This window comes from Chanos chanos, chromosome 7, assembly GCF_902362185.1.
Source record: "Chanos chanos chromosome 7, fChaCha1.1, whole genome shotgun sequence".
In the NCBI taxonomy this organism is placed as follows: domain Eukaryota; kingdom Metazoa; phylum Chordata; class Actinopteri; order Gonorynchiformes; family Chanidae; genus Chanos; species Chanos chanos.
Window position 1 is genome coordinate 42,833,739 of NC_044501.1, and position 14,661 is coordinate 42,848,399.

The 14,661-nt window shown below is 36.9% G+C and overlaps 1 pseudogene; it reads left to right on the forward strand.

The window, feature by feature from the left end:
* The window catches only part of LOC115816405 (sialoadhesin-like), a 185,235-nt pseudogene that overhangs the window by 71,038 nt on the left and 99,536 nt on the right, over positions 1 to 14,661 (forward strand).

A 14,661-nucleotide genomic window follows, 5' to 3' on the forward strand; every position in this document is an offset into this window, starting at 1 on the left:
AATCTCATCTCCCACCGACAAAATTCAACAATGTCTCGAGACAGAAAAATCTATCCTGGACTCTTCTCATCCTCTATGTGAAAAGATGAAGGAATATTAGGTACAAATGTTATGTCTGGAAAAAGAAAACTGACAAATTTTCTCTCTTTACCCTCCTCCTTCTGTTTGTTTGTTTGTTTGTTTGTCTGTTTCCATATCAGTCTAGTTTCCATATCTGCAGGGGTGTGATCTATATGTGAGAATACAGGAAGAGTCTATAATAGACATTGTCTCACTAACAGAGTCTCACTAATACAGCATGGAGCTCAGGCCTCTACATGTACTGCTCTGTAAGTAACCTCTCTTTCTCTCATTCTCTCAGTATTTCTGTGAAATTATGCAGAAGTCTAGAACAATGTATGCAACACAGCTGCTAAATAATAAAGCTGTGGAAATGAGATGGTATTTTAATCTCTGCGTGCTTTATGTTGTTAGTGGGTGCATTGAATTCCTCGGTGGTGCTTCTCTGTTTGAAGTAAATAAAACAATAGTCTATTCAGTTTCACTGACCTAGGGCCTTAACCTAACTGTTCAAACCATATTAGACCTCTAATGTCTCTTCTTTCAGACTCGTAGAGTCTGTTGAATAACAAAGTCAGTACTGTGTCTATGTGATGTGTGGTGACTAAATGGTTAAATTTGTGTGTCTTTCATTAAAAATGTTTTGCAATCCATTCGAGTCAGAGTTAATAAACATGTCTTATTCCATGCTGAATCATTAAACAATTTTAATGTGTTCTAAAGTAGTGTATAGTGACAAAAGAGAAGCCTCTGCATGGTATTATGATTGTCACCACTGCTGCTCCAAAATTATCTACAGCTTTTAGTACTTTAAATGTTAGGCAACGGCTGTTACGCTTTTGCTCTCTTTGAATGTGATTGAATAACCAGATAAATGGTCTCTGTGTGAGATACACACTCCTCTTTAAACTTTTACACCTTTAAATTTTACATTTAAAATCCCTATGCATTGCTAATCATTGTCATGCTAATCAGTGATTTAATTTGTTTTAAAACAGCTGATAGTGACAAAGTGCAACCGTTGATCTAACTGTTACAACGAGGGTATTCATAAGGGCATGACATTTTGAATTATTCAAATTCCTGTAGATATGCTATTCAGAACCTTTGTTATGATATTTACTGTCTACGTTAAGCAAAGAGAAAAGAGAAATACCATTGCATTAAAAAAAACAAAACAAAACAAAACAAAACAAAAAAGATAGAAAATTAAAACCTCCAAGCGACTCATTATCTTGTTGTGAGCTCAAATCTGAGGCATCGCTGTGAATAATTTTTGTTCAGTTTTGGTGTGAATTCATCACTTTCATGGTTTGGCCATTTAGTTGGTTTGATAACTGCTGCTTATCCGTATTTTTTTATATTACTATTATAATTATTTAATGTGTTAGTGTATCGCATGGTGTAAAACTTTATGAAAAAAAAAAGGTTTTCTAATAAAATGCAGAATATTTTCGAAAAAACAGATCATTAGAAAACAGTATGAAAAACATGGGTAAGGCCATTTGGACAATCAGATTTTCAACAACAGCCAGGGCGTATCTTCATAGCTGGAGTTTGGTAGATTTCTAAATAGTAATAATTTTACCAAAATGATTTTTCTGATTTCAGTATAGGGTGAGGGATTTGGTAAGAGAGTTAGACATGATTTATAGAGGTTTCAGTTTAGGGGAAGATTTAGTATGAGAGTTAAACATGATTTTTAGAGGTTTCAGTACAGGGGGAGATTTGGTGAGAGAGTTAGAGCATTGTTTTTAAAGGTTTCAGTTTAGGGGAAGATTTAGTGTGAGAGTTAGACATGGAGAGGAAAGAAGAAGAAACTTTTTTTTTTTTTTTTTTTTTTTTTAATAAAGCTATTTTAAATATTAAACATATATATTTTTTTTAGTTTTCAAAATCCAGAGGTAATAAAGTATAAACACATTGTATTTAAGTAAATAACTAATTAGAGTTTCATGTCATAGTTGCTGAGGAAACTTTTGACAGAGCATTTGAGAGAGCAAGGTCTGTGCTATAGTTTGACTAGAGAGCAGTGCAGGGTGCAGACATATGCATAGAAACAAACAAACAAACACACACACACACACACACACACACACACACACACACACACACACACACATGCATCTGCATGCACACTCTGTCAAACATTCATGCAAATCATGCAAAAATGCATGCCTTAATATATGCATATATATTTTTTTTTTTAAAACAACCTTCAGGACAAACATTTTCATAAGAAGATTCATACACAAAGCACTGACATGCAACAGGCAAACTTGCTAAAAGCTGCCAAACCACAGTGCTCATGAGGTTATGTGTTGGTTTCTACCAGTCAGGCAGTGAGAGGAGGAGCTAACTGGTCTCTTGTCCTTTTCTCATAGTTGAACATGAGAAAATAAAATAAGAAATAATTACAGGGGAGAGTGACAAATCTTATTAGCATGTTGCATTATCATTTGGCTGGTTCTAAAATCACTTTATGATGTCACAATACGACAATTAAAAACAATACTTCCCAACCAATTATGATAAACCTAAAACTTTAATATCTTAACCAGTTGGACACTTTACACATTGTCTTAATGTATTAAACAGGCTGTCAAGACAAATAAGAAAAATCGAACATGTCAGGCAGTTTTCGCTCTTACCCAGCTGTGACAAGTGTATGTCTGAGAAAAAAAAAATCCTGTGTCTTTTTTTCACATGCTAAATGAGTGTCAAATAATAATGGCTCTCTTCGAGTCACTATAGTCATTAACTGTCCATGGCTGTATATATGTCACGCTGGTGGTGTGGTTCAGGACCCAAGTGCAGGACACAATGATGAAGGTGAAAAAAGGAGGACTTTACTTAAAAGGAAGATCAAAATACAAGTATAAACTGGAACAAAAACCAATAACAAAAAGGTACAGCATAACAGTGTGCTAAATACACAAACAACGATAGACAACGGACAGGGGAAACACAAGGGCTTAAATACAAGAGGAAAACTAAACAGGGCAAACATGATTGGATAAAATTAACAAGGGGGGAACGAGGTTAATAATGAGACAAACAGGAACAGGTGAGGGGCGGAGACAGACACAGAACAGACACACAAAGACATGACAACCTAAAAGTCCAAAATGGAGGTGCAGGCTGTGACAATATAACAGCGAACCCACAACCTCCTCAACTACAAACACACACACACACACACACACACACACACACACACACACACACACACACACACACACACACACTCACTCCCAGCCCTGACAACACTGTTATCAAACATCCATTTTCATATTTGACATTTGACAGTTTTCTTTCTGATTTCTTCTAGTGCTGACTTGTCTGCTCTGCCTCTGCTCTGGACAAGCTAAAGGTAATGATGAATCCACATTCAGATTATTGTCAGATTTTTCATTGATTTGTGTTTTCAAAATGTTATCATTTTATCATTTTATCTCTTTGTCATTTATTGATACTGGTAAATTATTATTCACAACACCTGTCAAAGGACATACACCATTTGATCTGTTGTTTACCAGTATTTAGTTTGACTGATTGCTAACTAGCTAACTAACTAACTAACTAACTAACTAACTAACTAACTAACTAACTAACTAACTAACTGACAATCTTGCTACGGTGACAGAGGCACATATTCATATTGTACACAGCTGCTGTGCGTGTCTGTGTACAGAGTGACTCATACACCACACTCAGAGAGAAGCTGTGGTCTGCACACATATACAAATAAACTAAACTATTGTGTTTTCTGGGGAAAAAAGATTGATCCGTTTTAAATGTATGACTGAAAGCATTCCTCCTTCTGTCTTCTTCTGTGTACCACATTATCCACAGTCACTCTGAGTGTGAAACCAAGCACAACTGTGTACACTGGAGAGACAGTCAGTCTGAAGTGTGTGACATCATTTGGGGGAGACTGGACATATATGTGGTATAAAGGCAGCACTGCAGTGTCTCAGTCTAAATGGTTCCACTACAACTGGAGATACATTCACCATCAGAAGAGTAGAAAGGTCTGACCAGGGTCAGTACTGGTGTCAGGGAGAGGTGCAACAGATACTTACTTACTCATACTCAAGCAAATATGTTTATCTTCATGTAAGAGGTAAGTAAACTATAGGCAAAATACATTATGATAAACAAGGGAGAGGTAGATTGGATGTCCATATGAGTGTCTCTGTGTTTATAATAACTGACTTTCAAAAGAAGAAAACAAACAAACAAAATAAATAAACAAACAAAATAAATAAATAAATAAATAAATACATATATACATTTAAAAAATGCTATTGGTAATAGTTTAGAACAACAAAAAAACATTAAACTATTATCTGTTCCTAAACATAATAAATATGTACTTTACTCATACAGACCCACCAGGATCAAAACTTACTTTGAACTCAAACACACCTGTGTACAGTGGAGAGACAGTCAGTCTGAAGTGTGTGATAGAGTCTGGGAGGAACTGGAGATATAAGTGGTATAAAGGCAGCACTCAGACTGCAGTGTCTCAGTCTAATAGTTACACTATAACTGGAGACACATTCACCATCAGAGCAGCTGCTGTAACTGACATAGATCAGTACTGGTGTCAGGGAGAGAGAGATGAAAGACCCTCATCCTCAGAAATAAGTAACTCTGTTACTTTCAGTGTGAAAGGTGAGTGATCAATCTGACATAGATTTCCAGTGTAGTATGATATTTCTGACAGTGTAGAGTCAGATATATTCATTACCCTCCCACAGGATCAAAACCAAAACCTCAACTCACCTCCAGTCTCAAAAGAGCAGTACTGAGAGGAAACACAGTTACTCTGAGCTGTAAACTGGACCAGTCCACAGGATGGGTGTTTTACTGGTACAAACACACACAGGACTCTTCAGCACTGACACAGACTGATAAAGACTCCTACACAATCAGTTCTGTTACAGACTCTGATGGAGGACAGTACTGGTGCAGAGCTGGAAGAGGAAACCCAGTCTACTACACACAATACAGTGATGCAGTCTGGGTAAATGTTACAAAGAGTCCAAAGGCTGTTGTGATCCTGCACCCTGATAAACAGACATTCAGAGGAGAGACTGTCACTCTCAGATGTCAAATACAGGGAGAGAGAGACACTGACTGGGAATACAGCTGGTATAAGAAGAGTTCTTCACTCAGTCCTGTCAGTAAAGATCAGGAATACACAATCAGTCCTGTTTCTGAGTCCCACAGTGGTGAATACACCTGTAGAGGAAAACGCAGAAGAGACTCACAGAACTCAGAGATGAGTGATGCTGTAACACTGATTGTGTCATCAGGTGAGTGTGTGAGATTAGATGAGATTAAAGAGTCCTTATCACTAATTTGTAATTGGAGACATTAAACAGTGATTACTTAATTTGATGAACAAACAACAGAATGTAATGTAACCACTGACTGTAGCATATACTGGTGAAATATTTTCTCTGCTTTAACAGGTAAAGCCAAGTCAGTTGTGAGTGTCTCTCCAAAGATGTGGTTGACTGAAGGAGACTCAGTGACTCTGAGCTGTGAGGTTAAAGACTCCTCTACAGGCTGGACATTCCTCTGGTACAGAGTCATTCCCTACAGAGATGGGTTACCCAGGGTTCATTCTAACTCTGTAGAACTCCTCTCAGACAGCAGCAGAGGAGCTGGAGGCTGCTACACTCTCAGCCCTGCTGCTCTTAAACACACAGGAGTTTATGTGTGCAGAGCACAGAGAGGAAACCCAGTCTATTACTCAGAGTACAGCACAACACAGCCACTGTGGGTCACTGGTAAGACAAGTGACAGGTCTTTCCCATTCACCTTTGAATTTATACATTTTATGTGTACCTCAAATAGACCTTGTCTGAACATCTGTCTCTCTGTGTCTCAGGTCTGTCTCCTCCAGTCTCTCTGATTGTCAGTCCCAACAGAGCTCAACACTTTACATCTGATTCTCTCTCACTGAGCTGTGAGGTACAGAGTGACTCTACTGGATGGACAGTGAGACGATACACAGATAATGGAGAGGTGTCAGACTGTTCATCAGACTGGGGATCAGTAACAGGATCTACATGTAGCATCAGCTCCCTCCAGTCATCAGACAGTGGAGTGTACTGGTGTCAGTCTGACTCTGGAGGGAACAGTAATCCTCTCAACATGACAGTGACTGGTAAGCCTTCAAAATGTGTATCACTTTAATTAATAAAAATCATTAACCCTTATACGGTGTTCATATATTTCTTACACACTCAGTGTTAGTGGATCTGGTGGACCCACAACATTATTGGGTTTTTAAGACAGTCCAGCCACAAAGTGTATGTAAAAATAACAGATGTTGACTTGATCTCAATTATAACCAATATTGACAGCATATATGGTTAATATTTTCCGTTTAAATCTGCTAGATGTCATTTATCAATATTAGTGTTATTCATGTTTTGTGATAAATTGTGATCTTGCTGGTCCTGGGGCTGCCTGAGGCTCAGTGTCATCCTCTTCTGAATTGACAGAAATGTGACAGAAACGTGATCCTCATATTCTGAAAACTCTTCATCTTCATCTTCCAAAGCTTCTCTCTCTTGTACAATCACCTCTTTACTTTTTTTCACTCACAAGTCCCACACTTTTATTACCCTCAGGTTAATGAGTCTCAGGTTGAAAAAAATAATTCATTGCACCATTTTTCTTTTAGTAAACATTGAAAATGGGTCCCACAGACCCGAACACCATACGAGGGAAGGATATATTTTTTTTTCTCTGAAAGAAGAATTGTCCCAAACAGTAGAGTATAGTAGTTCTCTCCCGAGTCCTTTGTGAAGGTCCAGTGTGACTTCAGATATTTGCATTAAATTCCCAATTATCAAATACAAATAATGGTTTTAAAATCTCGTGAATCATCTCTAAATTTAGAATAACCTTTTAATACTTTGATTTTGGAGCCTCTATATGGAATATGAGTGAAGTTTCAATATGAAGTCACATCACATTTACATGCATCTGTTGTAGGAGATGCACTCTTACGTGCGTGAATAAGTCAAAATATACTCTCCAAAATATATTATGCTCTATATATTGTTTTCTCTGTTCTGTAGATGGTGATGTGATCCTGGAGAGTTCTGTCCATCCTGTTACTGAGGGAGATACTTTGACTCTGCACTGTAGATATCGATATGACCCTTCAGACCTCAGAGCTGATTTCTATAAAGATGGATTAGTCCTCCAGAATCAGACTACAGGAGAGATGACCATCCCTACTGTCTCAAAGTCAGATGAGGGTCTGTATTGGTGTAAACACCCTAGAGAGAGGACAGTCACCAAAGAGCTGGATCACTGTCAGAGGTGAGACACACACACACACACACACACACACACACACACACACACACACACACACACACACACACCTTACATCAGATATTTGTAACTGCAGTGTGATACTGCAGTGCATAACTAATGAATGTGTGTGTGTATGTGTGTGTGTGTGTGTGTGTGTGTGTGTGTGTGTGTGTGTGTGTGTGTGAATAGATTCAATGACAGGTGAAGGATTCTCTGCTGTAACAGTAGGAGTGGTGGTGGGACTGGGCGTGTTCTTCATGTCCATCATTATAATGACTGTGATTTATTGCTCAGGTAAAAACATAGACTCAGTGCATCGAATACTGACTGTTACTATAAAGACCTAATAATGAAGATTACAGTGATATAATGACTTTACAAATCTCATATAAGCTTAATGTGCTGTGTACTAAGTAATTTTAAAGTGACAGTTGTGTTTTCTAAATTATTGCAGGTTCCAGCTTTAATAAAGCATGTCTGTAAGTGTTTTTATATTTTCATTAATACAGTTTATCATTGTTGCACATGAAGGCGTCATTTCATATCATGGATCTCTGTCGTCCTCTAGAGTCAGAAGACAGAGTCGCACCAGTCAGACCTCAAATCGGGATCAGAACCAAACCAGAGGAGAAATGGGTATTCAGTCAGGACACTTGTCTCTACTGTGCTGTCTGAACCAGAACTGCAACTTTACAAACATTTCAACATATTGATCTTCTCTATGTCTCAGTCGCAGTAATAGAGTTTTTACATGTCCATAAGTCTAGAAAAGTCACAAAAAAGTCAGCCATAAGCTGAAAGATAGCAATTTATCATTTCGTGTTTTGTGTGTTAGTTGATGCTGAAGAGGGACCAAGTGATGTGACTTACTCTCAGATTGTGATGAAAAACATGAAAATAAAGAACAAAGGTAAATCAACCTCATCTCACAACCACAGCAACACGACTAGTTAATAGTTATTCCATTCATATTGTATCAGTCATCAAGCATATCATTATGTTTGAAGTCATATCTCATAAATTCAAACTCTTACCCCTATTAGACAAGACCAACATACCAGAGGAGGACACGGTTTACTCACAGCTGAAGTCAAACACAACCACAGGTATAACAACACAGTATGTTTTTTTCTTTTCTTTTTTCCATTTCCAACTGTACAGTGTATTTGTTGTATTATAATCTATAATATTTTACTTATTATGTTACATTGTCCTCCACTTGTTATGCCCTGTTCTGTAGTATCATGTGTGACTTAGTCTTTCACTGTCTTGTTACTTGCTCTATGTGTCGTCCTATACACACTGTCCCTGTCTTGTATATTACACTGTGGTCTGTGAGAAACCACTGTATGTTTGTATATGGATGAGATAACAATACATTTGATTTGACTTGACTTTGATAACACTCCCCATCGCAGACTCATAGCGTTGTAAGTGGGTCAGAACATGCTTGAGTTTTAAAGCCTTCAGTAAGAGAGACAGTATATCAGTCTGGATCAAATGTAGTGTGTAAGGTAGTGCACATATTTAATGATATGAACAGTGACCTTTGTTTTAGGCCATTAAAACATAGGAACATTATTAGACCAGATAATGGGAGAATATGAGATGAACAAACTCTCTCATTCAGACTGTATCTGTTCTACTTAACAATAGATTGTGTAGCTGGACCCAGTGATGTGACTTATGCTCCTATTGTGATAAAACAGAAGAAGAACAAGAAGAAGAGTAAAGGTGAGACTAGTTTCTGAAGTAAATGAAATAAGTTTTGTGTTAAATTATGGAGTTTGTTTACTTTATTAGACCTGTTATGAAACTCTGAGTACAGCCCTTTCATTCAATATTACTACTATTTTTATTAGATAAAATGTAAAATAAAATTTTTAAGCTGGACTATTAGATACTGATGTGCAGAAATATGAAACTGCAATTAAAGTGAATGTGTTTCCCTATATTAGGCAATATCAGCATCATGACAGAGCCTGTGTATTCCCAGCTCAAACACGGTGTGTATGATAATGATAATTTGTATATGAATCCTATAGGTTCTAAATGCTAATACTAATTTACTTTACTGTAGCTACTTTGATTTTAGTTATTCATTTGTGTATTTATTTAAATAAATAAATAATGGGAGAGAGAGAGAGAGAGAGAGAGAGAGAGAGAGAGAGAGAGAGAGAGAGAGAGAGCAATTTGAGTAGGATTCCCACACAACTGAGACTACCCAGAAAGTACAGATAGTGTTTTCTGAAGTAATGTAATATTATCCTAAGGATAATATCATCAGATGAAGTTTAGATATATATTTCATAATTGCTTTATGTAATTTCAGAGATGGATTCATGGCATCTCTTGTATATGTGATATGTGCTTTTAGGTTATTTAACGAGCTTTGATCTTTTACAGGTGCCAAATGACATACAATGCCAGAGAATCAGAATGAGGAGTCAATCAACTGATATTACATCACTGTAACCATGATGAGTCATCAGTTGGGTGACAGGCCAAGCATACACTGTGTTATTTTTAAAGAGTTTAATGAAGCATTTTATTCATAGTTCTAGTGAAAATAATCTGTGATCAGACAGTTTTACACATGCATCTTTAGTATATTGCTATATCTACATTATTACATTAAACGTGCAAAGTTTTACTTTTTTTTTTTTTTTTTTTTTGCAAATTGCAGCTATTCCATGAAGAGGTGAATTAGTTTTTATTCTAATGAATGTCCTATTATTGTTATTGTAACCACTCTACAGTTATGAGTGTGACTTCAGTGAAGATATGTTCAGATGATAAAATACTCTGGTGTTTTTATTGTAAAGAATGTCCTATTATTTTACTAAATGTAAGCACTCTACAGTTATGAGTGTGACTTCAGTGATATTCTGTTCAGATGATAAAATACTCTGGTGTTTTTATTGTAAAGAATGTCCTATTATTTTACTAAATGTAACCACTCTACAGTTATGAGTGTGACTTCAGTGATATTCTGTTCAGATGATAAAATACTCTGGTGTTTTTATTGTAAAGAATGTCCTATTATTTTACTAAATGTAACCACTCTACAGTTATGAGTGTGATGTCAGTGATGATCTGTTCAGATGATAAAATACTCTGGTGTTTTTATTGTAAAGAATGTCCTATTATTTTACTAAACGTAACCACTCTACAGTTATGAGTGTGACGTCAGTGATGATCTGTTCAGATGATAAAATACTCTGGTGTTTTTCAGCTTTATCTCCTCCTCCTCTTCCTCATTTCATCATTGATCTGATCTGTACTCTGGCCCTGTGTGATCTTTTCAACAGCTTTTGTTTCTCAAACTTATAAACTGTGAAACCAAATTAACTGTAAGAACAATGATGACAGATTTAACAGTTGTAAGGAAAGATAAGGAAACATGCATTCACTTCATCATCTTTTTAGTGTATTTGTGTATTCTTTATTTAGAAGAATTTTGTATTATCTCATTTTTGTCTCAGGCTTCTTTTTTTTTTTTTTTCATGTTCAGCCACAATTGGAAAATTTCAACATTTTCTGACCTCTGTATAACCAGTATCACCTACATCTACATTTGCAATCAGTGTGGAGATTTGAGGGAATTCACCATTTGTCCAGCAGATAGAGACATTACTTAAAACTGCACTGTTTCCATCACTGCCAGTAACGTGTAAACAGTAACGGTAACACAGTAACTCATTTATAAAAAAAAAAAAAAAAAAAAAAAAGCTATGTTACAATGCTGTCCTCTAGTGGTTGAATGTGGTTGCATACCTGCAAGGAATCTCCAAATGAGGCAAGCTCCTCTGAAAAGTTAACTGTCAGTGACTGAGTTAGTCTGTAACTCAAAGGCCTATTGTAGGCCTGACAGTAGAATTAGCTTCCTCCACTCCATGGCTTTCAGATCCAGCCTACATTATATGTTCAACAAAAGAAGTTGTTGCTCCTCTGAGAGACAGGCTAACATAAGATATGGAACCCTGAACCATGTCTCTGTCTCCTTTATTTTCCAGCACTGAGGCTGGATCCTCTTACTACAGCCTCACAGATGATTCTCCCAATGATTATGACATGTATATACTGTAGTTCCTTTACTGCACATCCATTTAACCTTGATGCAAATAAAAGACGAAAACTGTCTTCCACAAAACAATCAGTGTCTTTAGTTTGAGCTAAGAAACAAGTGTCTCTGTACCAAAACGATAAACACAATGTCTCCCACTATTTTATTGAGGCCAGCTGAGGACATACAGATACAGTCAGATAAAACGTGGCTGTCATCACAATATGTCTGTGTGGTGTATCTTGTGTGTCATACATCTGATAACAGGAGCCTCATATACAACTGGATTAGGAGACTGAGTGGGTATGAGGCTCAGCTGAACTTCAGTCTAAATTCAGCAGAGGGTTGTACAAAGACACATCATCTCCAATAACATCACTTTGCACATTACATAAAAATGTCATCATCTCCAATAATGTCAGTTAGCCCATTACACAAAATGACATCATCTCCAATAGCATCAATGAAGCCAATCATCATCTTCAGTTCGATTTTTGTGTATACACATTATTGAATCATGAAGACAGGATGACAAGTCCCAGGACCAACTCAAGTCAAGGCGACTGTAAAATGAGAAAATGGGAATATCTGTTCCTTTCAGACTTGATTCTGAGGAGAATGTGGAGATATTCTGTGAAACGTGAAGTCTTGCTGCAGTGTCTATGGTGTGAGATTTTGGAAGGATCTTGAAATTGTTCAATTTAAGATCACATTAGTTTAACATGAATTAATACATCAATTGCAAGCATTATGTTTTATCAGAAAAGATAAATCGATTAATTCAGTCATTCCCTCTTGTTTAGTAAGTTGTTGGATTTTGAATACATCTTTGTCTCTTTCCTGTTGTGTTTCAGGAGTATTGAATGTGGTCATTCCTAACAGTAAACCGCAGGGAAGTAATTTTGGACGCTATCCATGGTGCTGAAGCATGTTACTAAGTGAGACTTTGTTCCAAGGTCTTCTTTGTGACCTCTCTGAACATGTAATTACCTCCACTTTCTCACATTACTCATAAGTCATTTATAGATCACTTTGTAGACTAAACCAGGTGCAAGTTTTATGTACACATATACAATATGAAATACTCAAGACTGTTGCTCTAGAGCAAATAATAATAATAATAATAATAATAATAATAATAATAATAGTAAATCACACTTTGTTTAGGCCTTATCCACCACAGTTAAAAAAAAAAAAAAAACGTTTTTTTTTTTTTTTTTTTTTTTTTTTTTTACATTAAGCACATGTAAATCGCCTTATGCAATGACTACAAAACAATAAACCCAGTCACTCTTCCTAGAGAGAGCTTTGTCCTCTCAGGTCTCTAATGACATTGTCTCCATGTCTGTTACTGTTACTAGTGTCTGTTGTATGTGTGGTCAGACAACAGAGTGGTTTTGATGTGAGAAATCCCCTCAAAATTAAAGAAATTACTTTTAATGAATAATTGAATCAACCTGATTTTCTTTTCTTTTCTTTTCCTTGGCTGTTTCACAGCTCGGTCTCAGAAAGGTAGGGTAGACGCTGCAGTGACAGAGAGATAACAGTCCATGATTTGTGGGAACACAGTGTGTAATTCTCTCCATGGCCACAAGGGGGAAGAATCTGGTCATTTCTGAGAGGTGTGACAGACTGAGGTGGAAATAAGAAGTGGAAAAAATTGAGTCTTTCCTGGGTAGAACAACATGCTGAAAATAACAGATTTATTACACAGCAAATTCATTTTTTTTTTACAATGTTATGTCAGTAACTTTATAAATAAAACAGATCACACGCCAGCGTACATAACTTGCCCTGCTGAATTTAACAGAAACTGACTGTCATTAATTTCAACCAAACCAACTGTCAGAGTGACCACTCTGCATAGACTGTTTTTATTGTGATTACTGAAGCTCTCACTGAGAGAGAGAGAGATCTCTTGCTTTAATTCTCCTACACCCATCTACAGTCTTGTACACCATCAGGTGATGAATGTGATGATGACTGATGTGGGTGTAGGTGTCTTCTCTGATTTTGTGTTTAATCTGGATCTACCAGGTCACCTGGACAAAGTCTTACCACAGAGTCTCTCCATACACCAGAGACTTTTCTTTCATCTCAACAGCAACATTTCAACTGAGAGGAAAATTTACACAGACAAATGTCAAACTCAAGTTGACCATATGAGTAATGATGAAGTAAAAGAGCTACAGACAACATATTTTTAGTCAAACTTGGTGGTGAGTCTCTCTCTTTGTTAACAGAGTCACTGAAAGAGACAGTGGAATTTCCCACCACTTTTGCACAGAGAGGACATTTCAACAAGAGGAAGGGGGAGGGGCAGCACCTGTGGGCACACACACACACACACACACACACGAACACATGCGCGCACACACACACACACACACACACGCACATACACACACGCGCGCGTGTGCGCACGCACACACACACATATGCACACACACACACAAAAACACGCACGCTCACACACACGTAACGGCTCTAAAAGTCCCAACCACAGAGCCTATATTTATGATATGTGAGAACAGAGTAAAGGTGTGACTTTGTGGTTTGGCCTCTGTTCTATTTCAGTGATGCAGTTTTTATCAGGGAAAGGGTGAGAACTGGCCCTGTATGCTGCTTCACTGACCTCCTCAGCAGGGCCTGAGAAAGACAGAAAAATGATCTTATAATAATGTTCAGAGGACAATACAACTCAATTTATGTGTCTGAAGTTCTTTTTCAGATAAGTAAGTGACAGAACTGTGATTATAAAATTATCAAAGGCCATTCTGTCTCACTATGGTTCTCTAATTATTAATAATCAGTCTTTTAGTCTGTAGTCTGTATTAGTTGGTTAGTCTATATTAAAATTCCTTTAATAAACTCAGTCTAATCAATCTCATAAACTTCTGTTAAATCATATTTCGTTCTCTCTCTCTCTCTCTCTCTCTCTCTCTCTCTCTCTCTCTCTCTCTCTCTCTCTCTCTGTGTGTGTGCAGAGGTGTGATCTCAGTGTGAATACAGGAAGTGTTTATAACACACATTGTTGTCCTCACAGTCTCTCACTCATACAGCATGGAGCTCAGTCCAATACATGTGCTGCTCTGTAAGTAATCTCTCAATCTCCTTTTCTTATTCTTTCAGTTATATTATTATATCATTGTGTAAAAGTGAAAAAATCTGTATTCAGGTGAGAG